The sequence below is a fragment of the Lepisosteus platostomus genome, chromosome 5 (assembly GCF_059453375.1).
Source record: "Lepisosteus platostomus isolate fLepPlt1 chromosome 5, fLepPlt1.hap1, whole genome shotgun sequence".
Taxonomy (NCBI): Eukaryota; Metazoa; Chordata; class Actinopteri; order Semionotiformes; family Lepisosteidae; genus Lepisosteus; species Lepisosteus platostomus.
Window position 1 is genome coordinate 7,072,792 of NC_142615.1, and position 16,693 is coordinate 7,089,484.

Consider the following 16,693-nt stretch of genomic DNA (forward strand, 5'->3'; position numbering starts at 1 on the left):
CTGTGATCGAACAGACCCACTGGACCCACCTCTTAGTGTGGCGGGATCTGCACAGTGCATGTCACAGCGCATCCTGCTTTCACTTCAAGGCGCGTCCTGATGCACCCCAGTCTCCCGCGTGACAGGTGGGGACAGGTGACAGGTCCTATACTAACGAGGAAGACATCGCTCTCTCCGACCCCCGGCATCGTGTCCCGACCCACCGTGCTGGAAGCCGACGCGTGCTGTGATTCCTTTACGGAGCAGAAATGACAACCGAGGAGCCGAGAGATCATTTCAGCATTTCGCGTCTGAACGGAAAACACAAACGACCAACTCGGAATGACTTGCCTTTGACGCTTCTCAAAGCGTTCTTTGTGCATCGAACAGACCCACTCACCTCTTAGTGTGGCGGGATCTGCACAGTGCATGTCGCAGCGCTTCCTGCTTTCACTTCAATGTGCTTCCTGATGTCGAGTCGACTGCCGTGCGGAGGCTCTGAAAGCGAGAGCAATGAAAAGGTGCACGACGCTGTGAAAGAAAACAGAGAAGTGAAAGGCAGTCATTTCTCTAAGGAGGTGAAAGAAAAGCTACTCGCCGTCGGGGAATCGAACCCCGGTCTCCCGCGTGACAGGCGGGGATACTTGCCACTATACTAACGAGGAAGACATCGAGCTCTCCAACCCCCGCCATCGTGTCCCGACCCAGCATGCTGGAAGCCGACGCGTGCTGTGATCCCTTTACGGAGCAGAAATGACAACCGAGGAGCCGAGAGATCATGTCAGCATTTCGCGTCTGAACGGAAAACACAAACGACCAACTCGGAATGACTTGCCTTTGACGCTTTTCAAAGTGTTCTTTGTGCACGACGACTGCGCCGCCTAGCAGATACAATGGGGTTGTACAACTTTGAACTAGCAAATGGAAGAGGGCTAAGCCCCCTCTCTTTTAGCCCAGGTTCGATCTGTCTCCCAGAATCACCAGGGCGCACACACACACACACCCGTGCCGTTGAAGTGCTCTGCTTCATTTCTAAGGGCAACTCAACATTCACTCCTACCCCGAGTGCAGAAAAGACAGCATCCACAGCAACAACAGCTCAGGTCTCTGCACAGGAGCTAAGCTGCCCTCATCTCCTCTGCTCTGCGGCTCCTGCGGAGTGGAGTCCTACCTGGAGCCGTGTTTGCAGGCGGCGGCTCCCTGCGCCCTGTCTGGGCGTCGTGTCCAAGAGCTCCTGGGAGGAAGAGCGAGCCCTCCCACTCGGGGGCTTTTCCACGGTCTGTGTGAGGAGGGGCGGGTGTGTCCAGTAGCTTATCGAGCGGAAGCCTGGGGCGGCGGAGAGCTGTGATCGTGCAGACCTTGAGGTGTCACCTCTTTGTCTGCTTTCCCGCCCCCCCTCCGCCCAAGCTCTGCTCCAAAGTAGCCCGGCAACCCCTCACACCTGCACGTGTCACAACCTAAGGTGCGGTCATGAGACACCCATGGGGTGTCGTTCTGTTCTTGCTAATTGTTTCCTGCCCGTCGCAGGCAGGAGTCCATGCGAGGAAGATGCGCTGGACAGAGCTCAGAGGGCGCAGCTGGGTGGCTTTCCTTCTGAGTGACGTTCCTGCAACACTCTCCCGCTACTCTTGGTGCGCTCATGCCACAACACAGGAAGGCTGGAGCAGGTGGCTGTGGGCTTTGCGCACTGCCGAAATAGCTCAGTTGGGAGAGCGTTAGACTGAAGATCTAAAAGTCCCTGGTTCGATCCCGGGTTTCGGCATTTTGTTTCATCGCGCCCTTTGTTCCTCTCTCCAGCGCCACCTGCCTAAAGTGACGCGTCCCTTTCTCAGCCCGAAACGCAAGCGAGACACCAGCAGCAGTCCCTACAGGTTTCCGTAGTGTAGCGGCTATCACGTTCACCTAACACGCGAAAGGTCCCCGGTTCGAGACCGGGCGGAAACAGCCTCGTTTTGCACGCTCCTGTACTTCACAGAGGTCTTGAGCGACCGGTCATTTGTTCCCAATGTATTTCCGGTGCCTTCGTGCACTCTTGTACCAAACGCACGTTCCTTCTGTACGCGGAGCCGATCATTTGCAATTGGGCTGTGCCGACAGACCAGGTCGAGCTCTGTCGGCTCAAAAGCAGCGCAGGACCTGCAAGAACAACAGAAAGATTAGCATCCAGCGGGGGCCTCTTAGTGAGCCCAAGAGCTCATCAAGAATCGGCTCCAGCAACAGGGCTGGGCGCATTGTTCCATTCTCCGCCCACTCTCGGTGTAAACAAGTCCCTCCTGGTCTCTGCTTGAAATGCACTTTCCTGCGTTTGCTTTGGTGTAACTGGCTTCCCCTGCATGGGCGAATGTGAAGAAGATCCTTAGTAAGTCATTGAAGAAAACCGAGAAGAGGTCGGAGTGGCCTCTGTCGTTCATCAACGATCCAGTCAGGCAGTACTCCTCTGTAAAGCGCCGTTCGTTCACGTCGATTGGCTTTTTTTTGCCTTCATTCGTGCGAGTAGTAAAAGCAGACGCCCCTATTCTGCCGTGACCCGGATTCGAACCGGGGTTGTTGCGGCCACAATGCAAAGTACTGACCACTATACGATCACAGCGAGTTACCGAGACACACGCGACAGGGCGGAAAGGGCTGTGCTCTCTTCGTGTGACATAATTCGGAAAAGTCCTGACGTTGCATTTCAACTGAGCCCCAGTATACATCGACCCTTCGACACTCTGAGTGACAACTCTCTTGCGTGTTTTCTCATATTTATGTAGTTTGCTTGCATGATGCCGGGAACAGCATGGTTGTTCGCTGTCATATAGTCTAGCGGTTAGGGTTCCTGGTTTTCACCCAGGCGGTTCGACTCGGTTTTGCCTCCTGCTTTCCAAAAGATCAGCACCGTGTACGAAAGAGCCGCATTAAAACTACTCGAACGTGCAAAACGTGCGAGAAGAGGGGGCGCTTGTTTCCAACCGAAACTTCTCGCGTGTGAGACGAGCTGATCATCGCTGTGGGAGGGTTACTCTGGTAGACAGGGCTGACCTTCGGCAATAGGATTTATAGTCTCCAAGATGATATTTGCACTTTCTGGAGAGGCGATTTTCTCCTCTTCAGTAGCCCGATTTCGTCGATTGCGTGGAGAGGGCTGTAGAATGTGGCGCCGCCTTTCCTGCTCCTTCCATGACAGGCGTGCTGGTCTCTGGAGAGAGAGCACGGTCCATCAGCGCACTCCAATAAAGGCACTGGAAGCAGCTGAATCGCATTGGCGAAGCTCAGGGCTGGGCCGCTGGGCACGTCTTACCACCGTTTCCGTAGTGTAGTGGTTATCACGTTCGCCTCACACGCGAAAGGTCCCCGGTTCGAAACCGGGCGGAAACAGGCATCTTTTGTCGCCAGGCACAAAAGGGGATTGGGGATTCGCCTAGCGCTGTGATCGAACAGACCCACTCACCTCTTAGTGTGGCGGGATCTGCACAGTGCATGTCACAGCGCATCCTGCTTTCACTTCAAGGCGCGTCCTGATGCACCCCAGTCTCCCGCGTGACAGGTGGGGACAGGTGACAGGTCCTTTACTAACGAGGAAGACATCGCTCTCTCCGACCCCCGGCATCGTGTCCCGACCCACCGTGCTGGAAGCCGACGCGTGCTGTGATCCCTTTACGGAGCAGAAATGACAACCGAGGAGCCGAGAGATCATTTCAGCATTTCGCGTCTGAACGGAAAACACAAACGACCAACTCGGAATGACTTGCCTTTGACGCTTCTCAAAGCGTTCTTTGTGCATCGAACAGACCCACTCACCTCTTAGTGTGGCGGGATCTGCACAGTGCATGTCGCAGCGCTTCCTGCTTTCACTTCAATGTGCTTCCTGATGTCGAGTCGTGTGCCGTGCGGAGGCTCTGAAAGCGAGAGCAATGAAAAGGTGCACGACGCTGTGAAAGAAAACAGAGAAGTGAAAGGCAGTCATTTCTCTAAGGAGGTGAAAGAAAAGCTACTCCCCGTCAGGAAATCGAACCCCAGTCTCCCGCGTGACAGGCGGGGATACTTGCCACTATACTAACGAGGAAGACATCGCTCTCTCCAACCCCCGGCATCGTGTCCCCGACCCAGCATGCTGGAAGCCGACGCGTGCTGTGATCCCTTTACGGAGCAGAAATGACAACCGAGGAGCCGAGAGATCATTTCAGCATTTCACGTCTGAACGGAAAACACAAACGACCAACTCGGAATGACTTGCCTTTGACGCTTTTCAAAGCGTTCTTTGTGGACGACGACTGCGCCGCCTAGCAGATACAAATGGGTTGTACAACTTTGAACTAGCAAATGGAAGAGGGCTAAGCCCCCTCTCTTTTAGCCCAGGTTCGATCTGTCTCCCAGAATCACCAGGGCGCACACACACACACACCCGTGCCGTTGAAGTGCTCTGCTTCATTTCTAAGGGCAACTCAACATTCACTCCTACCCCGAGTGCAGAAAAGACAGCATCCACAGCAACAACAGCTCAGGTCTCTGCACAGGAGCTAAGCTGCCCTCATCTCCTCTGCTCTGCGGCTCCTGCGGAGTGGAGTCCTGCCAGGAGCCGTGTTTGCAGGCGGCGGCTCCCCGCGCCCTGTCTGGGCGTCGTGTCCAAGAGCTCCTGGGAGGAAGAGAGAGCCCTCCCACTCGGGGGCTTTTCCACGGTCTGTGTGAGGAGGGGCGGGTGTGTCCAGTAGCTTATCGAGCGTAAGCCTGGGGCGGCGGAGAGCTGTGATCGTGCAGACCTTGAGGTGTCACCTCTTTGTCTGCTTTCCCGCCCCCCCTCCGCCCAAGTTCTGCTCCAAAGTAGCCCGGCAACCCCTCACACCTGCACGTGTCACAACCTAAGGTGCGGTCATGAGACACCCATGGGGTGTCGTTCTGTTCTTGCTAATTGTTTCCTGCCCGTCGCAGGCAGGAGTCCATGCGAGGAAGATGCGCTGGACAGAGCTCAGAGGGCGCAGCTGGGTGGCTTTCCTTCTGAGTGACGTTCCTGCAACACTCTCCCGCTACTCTTGGTGCGCTCATGCCACAACACAGGAAGGCTGGAGCAGGTGGCTGTGGGCTTTGCGCACCGCTGAAATAGCTCAGTTGGGAGAGCGTTAGACTGAAGATCTAAAGGTCCCTGGTTCGATCCCGGGTTTCGGCATTTTGTTTCATCGCGCCCTTTGTTCCTCTCTCCAGCGCCACCTGCCTAAAGTGACGCGTCCCTTTCTCAGTCCGAAACGCAAGCGAGACACCAGCAGTGATCCCTGCAGGTTTCCGTAGCGTAGCGGCTATCACGTTAGCCTAACACGCGAAAAGTCCCCGGTTCGAGACCGGGCGGAAACAGCCTCGTTTTGCACGCTCCTGTACTTCACAGAGGTCTTGAGCGACCGGTCATTTGTTGCCAATGTATTTCCTGTGCCTTCATTCACTCTTGTACCAAACGCACGTTCCTTCTGTACACGGAGCCGATCATTTGCAATTGGGCTCTGCCGACAGACCAGGACGAGCTCTATTGGCTCAAAAGCAGCTCAGGAACTGCAAGAACAACAGAAAGATTAGCATCCAGCGGGGGCCTCTTAGTGAGCCCAAGATCTCATCAAGAATCGGCTCTAGCAACAGGGCTGGGCGCATTGTTCCATTCTCCGCCCACTCTCGGTGTAAACAAGTCCCTCCTGGTCTCTGCTTGAAATGCACTTTCATGCGTTTGCTTTGGTGTACCTGGCTTCCCCTGCATGGTCGAATGTGAAGAAGATGCTTAGTAAGTCATTGAAGAAAACCCAGAAGAGGTCGGAGTGGCCTCTGTCGTTCATCAACGATCCAGTCAGGCAGTACTCCTCTGTAAAGCGCCGTTCGTTCACATCGATTGGCATTTTTTTTGCCTTCATTCGTGCAAGTAGTAAAAGCAGACACCCCTTTAGGGAGCCTGTCAGCACCCGGAGTTTTCCCCTTCTTTAAGCTCTCCATAGCCTCTCAGCTCTTCTACTGTCAAATCCCCCTCAAGTACTTCCCTTTCTTCTTCACTCAAAACGTTTTCTAGCTTTGAGGTAAAAAAGTGAATTTCTTCATCCTTTACCTCTGTAGAGTTGTACAGTCTTGAGTAGAAGTGTCACGCCCTCTGCAGCCAGAGGGCGGTCCTTCTCTGTCCTGTCCCTAGTTTCTGGTCTGCTGTCCTTCCTGTCCCTCTCTTTCCCTTGGGCTAAATATTTCAGGGTCTTGCACTCTGTCCTCGCTCAGCACTGACGTTCGGATTTCCTGAGACCCGCCTAGCACCAGGGCGCCCCACGTCCGCTCCCTGAGGGCACAGGTTTCTATACGGCATTCCTGAACTCTTTGCACTATTGAGCCCGGGCCTTTTTCCCATCTCGCCGCTATGCATATGGGTCTTTTTCCGCCCTCCTGCTCCCCACGGTTAGTCCCCTTGGACGTCCGTGACAAGAAGGCCTCGATGCAGGAGAGGATAGCACTCAGCTCTGTACTCTCTCTTCCCTCCTCATCAACTACACTTTCCATGACAGACTTGGAGCCTACCACTTTCCTGAAAAAGAAGCGAGTACACTTCTCATTTTCTTCCAAGAACTGCACTCAGCTTCTTAACAGCACTCCTCGACTACTTTCTTCCGCTATGCTCCGGACATCCTTTTTTAAAAGGGTGATATCCTCGAGCACATCCAAGCCACTGTCTCGTGTAGAGACGCTGCAGCTGCCTCTGTTTCCTGGCTAGCACTCCTCTCCGTCTGGCAGCACCCTTCCTTCCCTCAGCCATGAAAAAGGCCTTTGTCCTCACCTTCACCTCCTCCCACCACTCTCCTACTGACCCGTACAGACACTGCAAGGACAGCCACTGTGATAGTTTCTCCTTGTAGCGGGATACTACCCCCTCGTTCTCTAGCAGCTTTGTGTTGAGTTTCCAGAGGCCTGGGCCAAAGAGAGTCCCGCCTTGGAGTTCCACTCTACACCCTAAAGCCTGATGATCTGAGAAGAAGACAGGCTGAAGAGTGACCCCAACAACTTTCACTCTCTCTGAGACAAAGCAATAGTCAATTCTGGAGCTGCTATTCCTCCCTGACCGTGTATATCCTGCTGTTGTGGGATATATACATCTATATGTGTCTGAGAGTTTAAAGTCTTGAACTAAGTTTTGCAGGGCCAGTGAGCTGGAATCCAATTTTATCGGAGAGCTAGACTGCCTATCTGTGTGCTCTAAGATAGAATTCAATTCCCCTCCCACTATCACATCTGTGCTACATAACAATAGGGTAGAGAGTGCCTTGAGTAGCTCCACCCTTCCTCCCACGTCAGTAAGACAATACACAGTGATTAGACGCAGGTTAACGGTCCCCCATTCCACATCCACACACAGCAACCTGCCATCTATGACCCTCTGAATACTTTTCAATTTGAATGCCCATCCTTTGAAAAGAATGGCCAAGCCAGAGGTTCTGTTGTTATTGTCCCCTGACCAATCAGAAGGCCCTTTATCCCACCTATCTGCAAAGCTTTTATATCTCTCTTGATTTACTTCTTTTTCTTTTTCTTCTTACCAATTTCCTGCCAGCCATCCTCTGAATGAACCTTCATCAGGGTGGCAGCAGTAAAAGCGTTCACGGAGTCCATTTCAAGGAAGGGGGTAGAGGGAGGGGTGGAGGGGTTCCAGCTGTCCCCATCATCATGCTCTCCTTCCTCCTCGCTCGGGGAGAAAACAGAGTCATTTTCCTTTTCCTCAAGTCCAGCTCCTGGGGGAAAGGGGTGCAGCCGATGCACCAGTCTCCTCTTCCCCCTCACCCACCAGCTGTTGCAGATCCTCCGTGATGGACTGGATGGAGGAGAGGAGGACATCTCTAGCACTTGCAGAGTCTGAGAAAAGCAGCTCCGCTGAATCCTGGGTATCCTCGCTGGACCCGCTCCACCGGGGGGCCCCACACTGGCCCTCGTTCTGAGGAGCAGGAGTGGGGAGGGGTCCTCGCTGTTCTCGGGGGTTTTCAAACCCTCGTGCTTGTCTGGTGCAGTCTGCGGTTGTGGGGGCGTAGTGGATCTCTCTTCCACCGGCCCCGGAGCCACAGCAGGACTGATCCTGGCTGGAGGCTGAGAGTCTTTGTCCAACAAGGGTTCTTTGTTTGACTTGTTGTTTGCTTTGGATTTTCGGGCCGGTTTGGCTGAAACAAGCACTGCCTCATCCTTTCTCATTTTGAGTTTATTGGCGTAGGCGTGAGGGCAGTTCTTAAAAACGTGTCCTTCCGAGCCACATAAATTGCACTTTGGCAGCATTGAACAGTCAGAGGCTAAATGTCCCTTGTATTAGTAGCTGTCCGTGACATCACGCCGCTCTTTGTGACAAAGGCGAGACCCCTAGCCGGGCATAGTGACGTGGCGCGTGTTGCCGTGGTTACCATACTTATGATTTGTAAACAAATGGAAAATGCATTTCAACTGTTACTCAAACACATTTATCAACTTGGAATATAATTATCTAGCTCTAGGATTAAATTCCTAAATAATAGGAAAGGGTCAAGAATGGGAAAAGAATCAGTACTCACCAATCGGTAAAGTTAATCGTTAATTCTACAGTTCTTCAGTTGAAATAATAGGTTGTCGATAGATAAGTGATCAATAACTCTCCGCAGTGCGCTCCGCGCGCCTCCCGCGGTCTCGCTCTCTGATCCCGGCGCTCTGGCTGGTGTCTCTGACGTCACAGTGCTCTTTCTAAAATATATAACATCTCCAAAAAAAAAACACACCAGGCTTTGAAGAGAGGGGATTCATAACAGCTGGAGAAGGTGTAATATTTGTGTGCGTCAGTAGTGAAACTGCATGTTGATTGATGGAGGGCTGAGCGGGGAATAACGGTTGCTCAGGGTCACAGGCCATAGTGAATTTAGGAGATAACTGGTTCGGAGTTACAGGTTAAATAATAAAGAGTTTGTTCGAGTGTCACATCTTCGTCCTGGGTTCTTAATTTTTACACTATACGTGTACGAGAAACAAGACAGTGTGTGTGTGTGCCCTGGTGATTCTGGGAGACAGATCGAACCTGGGCTAAAAGAGAGGGGACTTAGCCCTCTTCCATTTGCTACTTCAAAGTTGTACAACCCATTTGTATCTGCTAGGCGGCGCAGTCGTCGTGCACAAAGAACGCTTTGAAAAGCGTCAAAAGCAAGTCATTCCGAGTTGGTCGTTTGTGTTTTCGAAATGCTGAATTGCTGAAATGATCTCTCGGCTCCTCGGTTGTCATTTCTGCTCCGTAAAGGAATCACAGCACGTGTCGGCTTCCAGCACGGTGGGTCGGGACACGATGCCGGGGGTTGGAGAGAGCGATGTCTTCCTCGTTAGTATAGTGGTGAGTATCCCCACCTGTCACGCGGGAGACCGGGGTTTGATTCCCCGACGGGGAGTCACTCTTCTTCTACCTCCTTAGAGAAAGGACTGCCTTTCACTTCTCTGTGTCTTCTTTCACAGCACTGTGCACCTTTTCATTGCTCTCGCTTTCAGAGCCTCTGCACGCCACACGACTCGACATAAGGACACGCATTGAAGTGAAAGCAGGAAGCGCTCACAAGTGACTCTGGACCTCAACACCTGTTGATGGGTCAGACACAGCAGTGGAGCCCAAGCCCACCTATACACATACTCACACACACTGACAGATATATGCACACACACTCACACATTATCACACACTGAAAGACCCACATCCAAATATTCACACACAGACACTACACACACTCACAGACACACACATAGACACTACGAATACTTATAGACACACATCCACAAACACACACTCACACACTGACGGACACCACACACTCCTCACAAACACCACACACAAACAGACACATACACTCATAACTACAAATACACTATAAATAACACTAATACAAATACCACTAATATTGCAACAGTAACACTATCACTAAGACTTACACTATCATCCTAACACTGACACAAAATACTGCCACACTAATAATACTAATAATAACAGTAATGCTATTACTAAAACTAACATGACTACTAGTGTAAATAATCTAACCTTATCTCTGTAATTATCACTAATATTAACAGGAATACTAGCATTAAAACAATCAATAGCACTATCATCATTAATACTCACATGAAAACTATCATTAATATTAAAACTACCGATTGCACTCACACTAATATTAACATGAAGACACTAATATTAGTATTAGTTGCTGTCAGTGACGTCACACCGCTCATTGTGACGAAGGCGAGACACCTAGACGTGGACAGTGACGTGGCGCCTGTTGCTGTGGTTACCATACTGATGATTTGTAAACAGTGGAAAAATGCATTTAAACTGTTACCTACACAAATTTAGCACCTTGGAACATACTTTTTAAGCTCTAGCATACAATTCCTAAACAATCATTTGAATAATAATTCTTTAATTTCAGATTGAACATTATTTACACTAAAGGCACTATGGTCGTGCACCTTTTCACGATGCCGGGGGTCGGAGAGAGCGATGTCTTCCTCGTTAGTATAGGACCTGTCACCTGTCCCCACCTGTCACGCGGGAGACCGGGGTACATCAGGGCGCGCATTGAAGTGAAAGCAGGATGCGCTGCGACATACACTGTGCAGATCCTGCCACACTAAGAGGTGAGTGGGTCTGTTCGATCACAGCGCTAGGCGAATCCCCAATCCCCTTTTGTGCGTGACGACAAAAGAAGTCTGTTTCCACCCGGTTTTGAACCAGGGACCTTTCACGTGTGAGGCAAACGTGATAAACACTACACTACGGAAACGGTGGTAAGATGTACCCAGCGGCCCAGCGCTGAACTTCGCCAATGCGATTCAGCTGCTTCCAGTGCCTTTATTGGAGTGCGCTGATGGACCGTGCTCTCTCTCCAGAGACCGGCACGCCTGTCATGGACGGAGCAGGAAAGGCGGCGCCACATTCTACAGCCCTCTCCACGCAATCGACGAAATCGGGCTACTGAAGTGGAGAAAATCGCCTCTCCAGAAAGTGCAAATATCATCTTGGAGAGTATAAATCCTATTGCCGAAGGTCAGCCCTGTCTACCAGAGTAACCCTCCCACCTCCTGCAGCGATGATCAGCTTGTCTCACACGCGAGAAGTTTCGGCTGGAAACAAGCGCCCCCTCTTCTCGCACGTTCGAGTGGTTTTAATGCGGCTCCTTCGTACACGGTGCTGATCTTTTGGAAAGCAGGAGGCAAAACTGACACGTTCTCATACCGGGAGTCAAACCCGGGCCGCCTGGGTGAAAACAAGGAACCCTAACCGCTAGACCATATGGCAGCGAACAACCACGCTGTTCCCGGCATCATGCAAGCAAACTACATAAATATGAGAAAACACGCAAGAGAGTTGTCACTCAGAGTGTCGAAGGTTCGATGTATACTGGGGCTCAGTTGAAATGCAACGTCAGGACTTTTCCGAATTATGTCACACGAAGAGAGCACAGCCTTTTCTGCCCTGCCACGTGTGTCTCGGTAACTCGCCGTGATCGTAAAGTGGTCAGTACTTTGTGTTGTGGCCACAACATCCCCGGTTCGAATCCTGGTCACGGCAGAATAGGGGCGTCTGCTTTTACTACTTGCACGAATGAAGGCAAAAAAAAGCCGATCGATGTGAACGAACGGTGCTTTGCAGAGGAGTACTGCCTGAGGGGATCGTTGATGAACGACAGAGGCCACTCCGACCTCTTCTCGGTTTTCTTCAATGACTTACTAAGGATCTTCTTCACATTCGCCCATGCAGGGGAAGCCAGTTACACCAAAGCAAACGCAGGAAAGTGCATTTCAAGCAGAGACCAGGAGGCACTTGTTTACACCGAGAGTGGTCGGAGAATGGAACGATGCGCCCAGCCCTGTTGCTGGAGCCGATTCTTGATGAGATCTTGGGCTCACTAAGAAGCCCCCGCTGGATGCTAATCTTTCTGTTGTTCTTGCAGGTCCTGGTACAAGAGTGCATGAAGGCACCAGAAATACACTGGAAACAAATGACCGGTCGCTCAAGACCTCTGTGAACTCAAAAAGAGGCTGTTTCCACCTGGTTCTGAACCAGGGACCTTTCACATGTTAGGCAAACATGATAGACGCTACACTACGGAAACCTGCACACACCCCTTCTGGTGTCTCGCTTGCGTTTCGGGCTGAGAAAGCTTTCCAAAAAGGGTCAACTATATTGACCAGCCACAGCAAGGTTGTATAAGGTTAGGGGGCCTGTCTGGTGTGTAAAACACTTGATTTCAGCAGTATGGCTGTTGTATTAGAAATGCTATTGAGCCATGAAGTCAACCCACCTATCCCAGTGTATTACCTGTATTGTTTTCTTCAGAAAATCATAAAAAAATAAAGGTTCCACAACCCAAAACAAAGCTGGGAAAAGTCAGAGGACCTGCTTAGTGTGCAAAACACTTACTTTCAGCATTGTGGGTGCTTTGGTTTAAATGCTATTGGTTTGTGAACAGAATACCCCTATCCCAGTGCATTGTGCCACATTAAATAAAAGCATAAGAAAAAGAGATTCAGAACACAAAGCTGTGTCAGTGTTCTGTGTAAAAAGTCGGTATGAACATCATGGGAGCTGTTTTTAATAAGCCGCTGAGTAAAGAATATTTTAATCTTGCTGCTGTCAGTAGTATTGTGAATATAGTTGACCCTTACCTGAATGAAAACAGTACGTAAAGGAAGGGTTTCAGAAATCAAACAAAGCTTTATTCCCGGGCTTACAGTCTGGGTAATTGGAGACTGCGCTGTTCTGCTTCCTATGGTCATATACGGGTTTTTCGCATGAAGCCGTATTGAACAGTATTTCTCGCGTTGTGACCGTGTGCACACAGCGGTCCCCCGGGTTCCAGTTCGTGCGTGATTACGCATCGATGAAAAACCGGAGGTTTAAAAAAAGATAATTAGCTCACTGATAGTTTGATGTAAAGGCTGTGGAAATATCCACAAGGCGTGGTCTTTAAAATGCATTTGGTTTGAAGGCATTCTGTGCTTCCATTGCGGAGATATGGACAAAAGAATATTCATGCTTGGTAAAAAAATATCATAAAAACGAAAAAGTAAAGGCTGAGAAAGCATTCACAATGTATTTTATACACAAAGCAAGTATTCTCACAACTCTAAGAGGTTTCGTGTAAACGCTACAGGCGTGCCAACATCTTTTTCGAACTTCAAGCTGTTAATCCCGGTTGGCTCTTCTCTCTTGCAGGGTGATGGCAAACTTCTTGAGAGAGGGAGTCTCCTACGAAAGGCTGCTCTTTGTCAAGAGTGGAGACAACAGGAACAGACTTCAAACCGACATTAATTACTGAGAGCAGGCGAAAATGTCTTTGGAAAAGAGGAAATGACTGCTGACCGTAAACAGAGCTCACGCTCAGCTCCGGACAAGTGCTCCTCGTTAGTATAGTGCTGAGTACCCCTGCTTGTTGCGCGGGTGACCGGGGTACGTTTCTGTGACAGGGCGCTGGTTTAATTTTTTTTAATTGTTGAATCATATTTAAATGTTAAACAACTGAACAGCACCTAGCTGGAGACCAGGATGGCCGAGTGGTTAAGGCGTTAGACTTAAGATCCAATGGACAAATGTCCACGTGGGTTCAATCCCCACTCCTGGTAGTGTTGTAATAAGTTTTAAGTGACAGAACACTTTGATGATTTACACTCTATTTAAATATGAATTTACTAAATTTCAGTTCTCTTCACTCCCACTCCCTGGCATAACTGAACTCTCACTATCGCATACTGAAGGCTTTACATGCATTAGCTGTGATACAGCTCCCAATAAAGCCGGAATCAAACAGTTTGTTCTGTTTCTCATGGTGATCCTCTTCTCGATCCAAATGAAATGTTTAATATGATGCATCGAGAAAAAAAAAGGAGTGAATTTCCGCCTGTAATGATTAATGCCCCATCAAACATTTTGTAACATCCCCGGAAGATTATACAGTAGAATCCTGGTTTGTGGCTTAAATTCAAGGTAAACAAGACTAAGGAAACGAGTTGGAAACTTGATGTCGAACTGGAATTTAAGTACCCGGAATATTTCACTACGTAGGGTAATATGTGCCAGAGAGGAGTACTTTAAATCCCTTCGATAGCTCAGTTGGTAGCGCGGCTGACTGTATTAGAAACAGTTAGGAATCCTTAAGTAGCTGTTTCGACTCCAGCTCGAAGAAAGGTGCTTTTGTGAACTTTAATCAAATAGTTAAAATAGCGAATCTTTTTCACTCAGACGTTGATCAAAAGCTCAATAAACGATGAAGCAGTGGCTCTTGTTCCGAATTCAGCTAACATCTGGTTGTCTTGTTTTGGCCAAGATCTGATCTTTGAATTAAGGGACTACGCTGTCTGATTTGTAATTCAAAAGTAGATACAAATGTCACTGTTTTCAAAGGATAGGTACTTAATTGGCTTTATGATTTGGTATTGATTTTGTATCATTATATTATTACGTTTGTGCTTTCTGTGTTTTTTATCGTATTGTGAACTTATTTTTTAAACAAATGCTAACAAAGGCAAACACAGCACAAATCTGTTTATATCAGCGGTGAATTGTACATTTTTATTAAGTACAATCTACTGTATTTTTAGAAAAAAATGGCATACTGTGCACGATATGTTGCAGAAACACAACATGATATTTTCATAATTATTATTTTAATCATTTAACAAGTATGAGGTCCCGGATCCAAATCTTCAGTTTTGATTTTTTTTAAAGTGATATCTTCTCTTTCTCTCGTGGAAATCACAAGATGTGAGCAAATGTTTTTTGTTCTTTTTTTTTCACGTTGCGATCCAAAGAGCCTCAGACGCACAGTCTGACAGTAACCAAACCAGAATGGATTCTGCTGGGAGCCGGACTGAGCTCATTCTCACTCCCTGTGCTGAAAACAGAATTATCTCTTCCCCAAACATCGTCTACAGCTGCTAGATATTGCTCTGCATCCTACTGCTCCAGCAATTCCTTTGACCAAAGACAGATCACTTGTGCGCTTTTAAACTTCTTGCCACTACAGGCTCTTTGATGACTCATGCTGACTGTCCTGTGAATCCAAAAGAAAATGTTAAAGCTGATACATTTTCTATTGTAATTTGCATCTAACTACAACATCCCTGGAAAAGAGATTTTATTCGTTGCGTGCAATCGCTATCTTTTACTTTACGTATGGTAGTGGAAATAGTTTTAAAAATGTTTTCTAAAGAAGATTGTATTGCCAGGACCTGCCTTTAGCGCTCAGTAGCAATGACGCTGTTGATATAGATGGAGAAGAAATGTAAGATGAATTGATGATCTAAGCTAAAATATCCCTAACACGCCTCCTGTAACAGTGTTTGTATTCATAGCAAGTAATATTTTTTTTCAAACCCGAACGTTGCTTTTGCATTAAGTGTTATGTAACCATTAGCGGTTTTGGTAGCTTCTGAAGAGCGCACTTTTCCAAACTGAAGCCTATAAGAACATTATTCAAGATGCACCATGGCCCAGAACGTGTATCGGGACAAGGATTAACATCAATTGAAAGTACTCCCAAATAAAAGACTTGACGGAACAATTGAAAGAGTAGGCCCACCATAACTTTTCGGCTTCCAATCTCTTTCCAGGTTCAGGCTTTGTAAAATGACATGATTAGTGGAGTCATGCTGCGGTTGTGAGTTCAAGCCTCACCTGGAGCAGCCCGGTTTTCTGTCTTGACAGGTAAACAGTGTTTTGTGTTATTTGCTAAATGGAGAGAGGATTCTGTGTTAATTGTGCTCCTCCTGGGAGAGGTCAAGATGAGAAGTTCACGAGGCTGGTGGTAAATATCCTGTCCAGGAATATCGGGGCTGTAGGGGGTCAGATCTATAGATGTAGTAAACACATCAGTGGAGACGGTGTGTCTGCTCTCTGTGAGAGAGCCGGGCGGAAAGAATAATCTGTGGTCGGGGAAGAAGAGACCCTCGTTGGAAGAGCGGCGCTCCACACAGGAGAGAATGAAAAAAAATCTTTTTCAGGGACGCTGATTGTTCTCTTTGGGGGAATTAAAAGCACTTGTGGCGAGCGACCTCGTGGCGCAATGGTAGCGTGTCTGACTACAGAACAGAAGGTTGCATGTTCAAATCACGTCAAGGTCAGCTGATGAGTTTGCAGGTGCTGCTGGTGCTGAACCTGGAAATTACACCACGCAGTCGGGTTTTAGCTGTACACCACATAGGTAATCGAACAAAGTAACAGCGCACTACAGAACACCAAGTCAGGAGCTTATTCAGCGAATCATCATGAACATGACAAGAGAAAAGGCATACTACACATCCGTGAAACATCACGTCCGGCTTTAGAGACAGTGACATCAGAGAATGGAAGTTTCAGACTGCTTTTTTTGTTACAGGTTCAAGCAAACCTGAAAGTTAGGGAGTGTTTGGTCACTTTTGTATGAAAAAGTGTCTGAAGCCTGTAATTATAATTTGTCCTTTTTTAATTGTGGTTGAAATCCACTCCCATGTACCAAGACCTTACAGTATATTCATGTTTGCTTAAATGACTAACGCTATTGGACATTAGCTGGTGTTTTTTGTAACGATTTGCTATTTCATGCAGGAAAGAAAGGAAACCAGACCCAACGTTTGCTTTCAGGTGCGGTCTATTTACATAACGGACATCTATTTCTGAGGAGCCTGATTTAAATCACACAACCCCGGTAGAAGTCGAATCGACAATCTAATAAACCGAAATCAGACGCGTTATCCATTAAACCACTAGTCC

General features: G+C 48.6%; 4 non-coding genes across 4 annotated transcripts; all 4 read left to right on the plus strand.

The window, feature by feature from the left end:
• Positions 1-1,668: 1,668 nt before the first annotated feature.
• On the plus strand, positions 1,669-1,741 carry trnaf-gaa (transfer RNA phenylalanine (anticodon GAA)). Its single transcript has one exon. It is a non-coding gene; the product is annotated as a tRNA-Phe (tRNA).
• Positions 1,742-3,263: 1,522 nt separating this feature from the next.
• Positions 3,264-3,336, plus strand: trnav-cac (transfer RNA valine (anticodon CAC)). The gene has a single exon. It is a non-coding gene; the product is annotated as a tRNA-Val (tRNA).
• A 1,713-nt stretch (positions 3,337-5,049) lies between these two features.
• Positions 5,050-5,122, plus strand: trnaf-gaa (transfer RNA phenylalanine (anticodon GAA)). Its single transcript has one exon. It is a non-coding gene; the product is annotated as a tRNA-Phe (tRNA).
• Positions 5,123-13,486: 8,364 nt separating this feature from the next.
• On the plus strand, positions 13,487-13,569 carry trnal-uaa (transfer RNA leucine (anticodon UAA)). The gene has a single exon. It is a non-coding gene; the product is annotated as a tRNA-Leu (tRNA).
• The last annotated feature ends 3,124 nt before the right edge of the window (positions 13,570-16,693 follow it).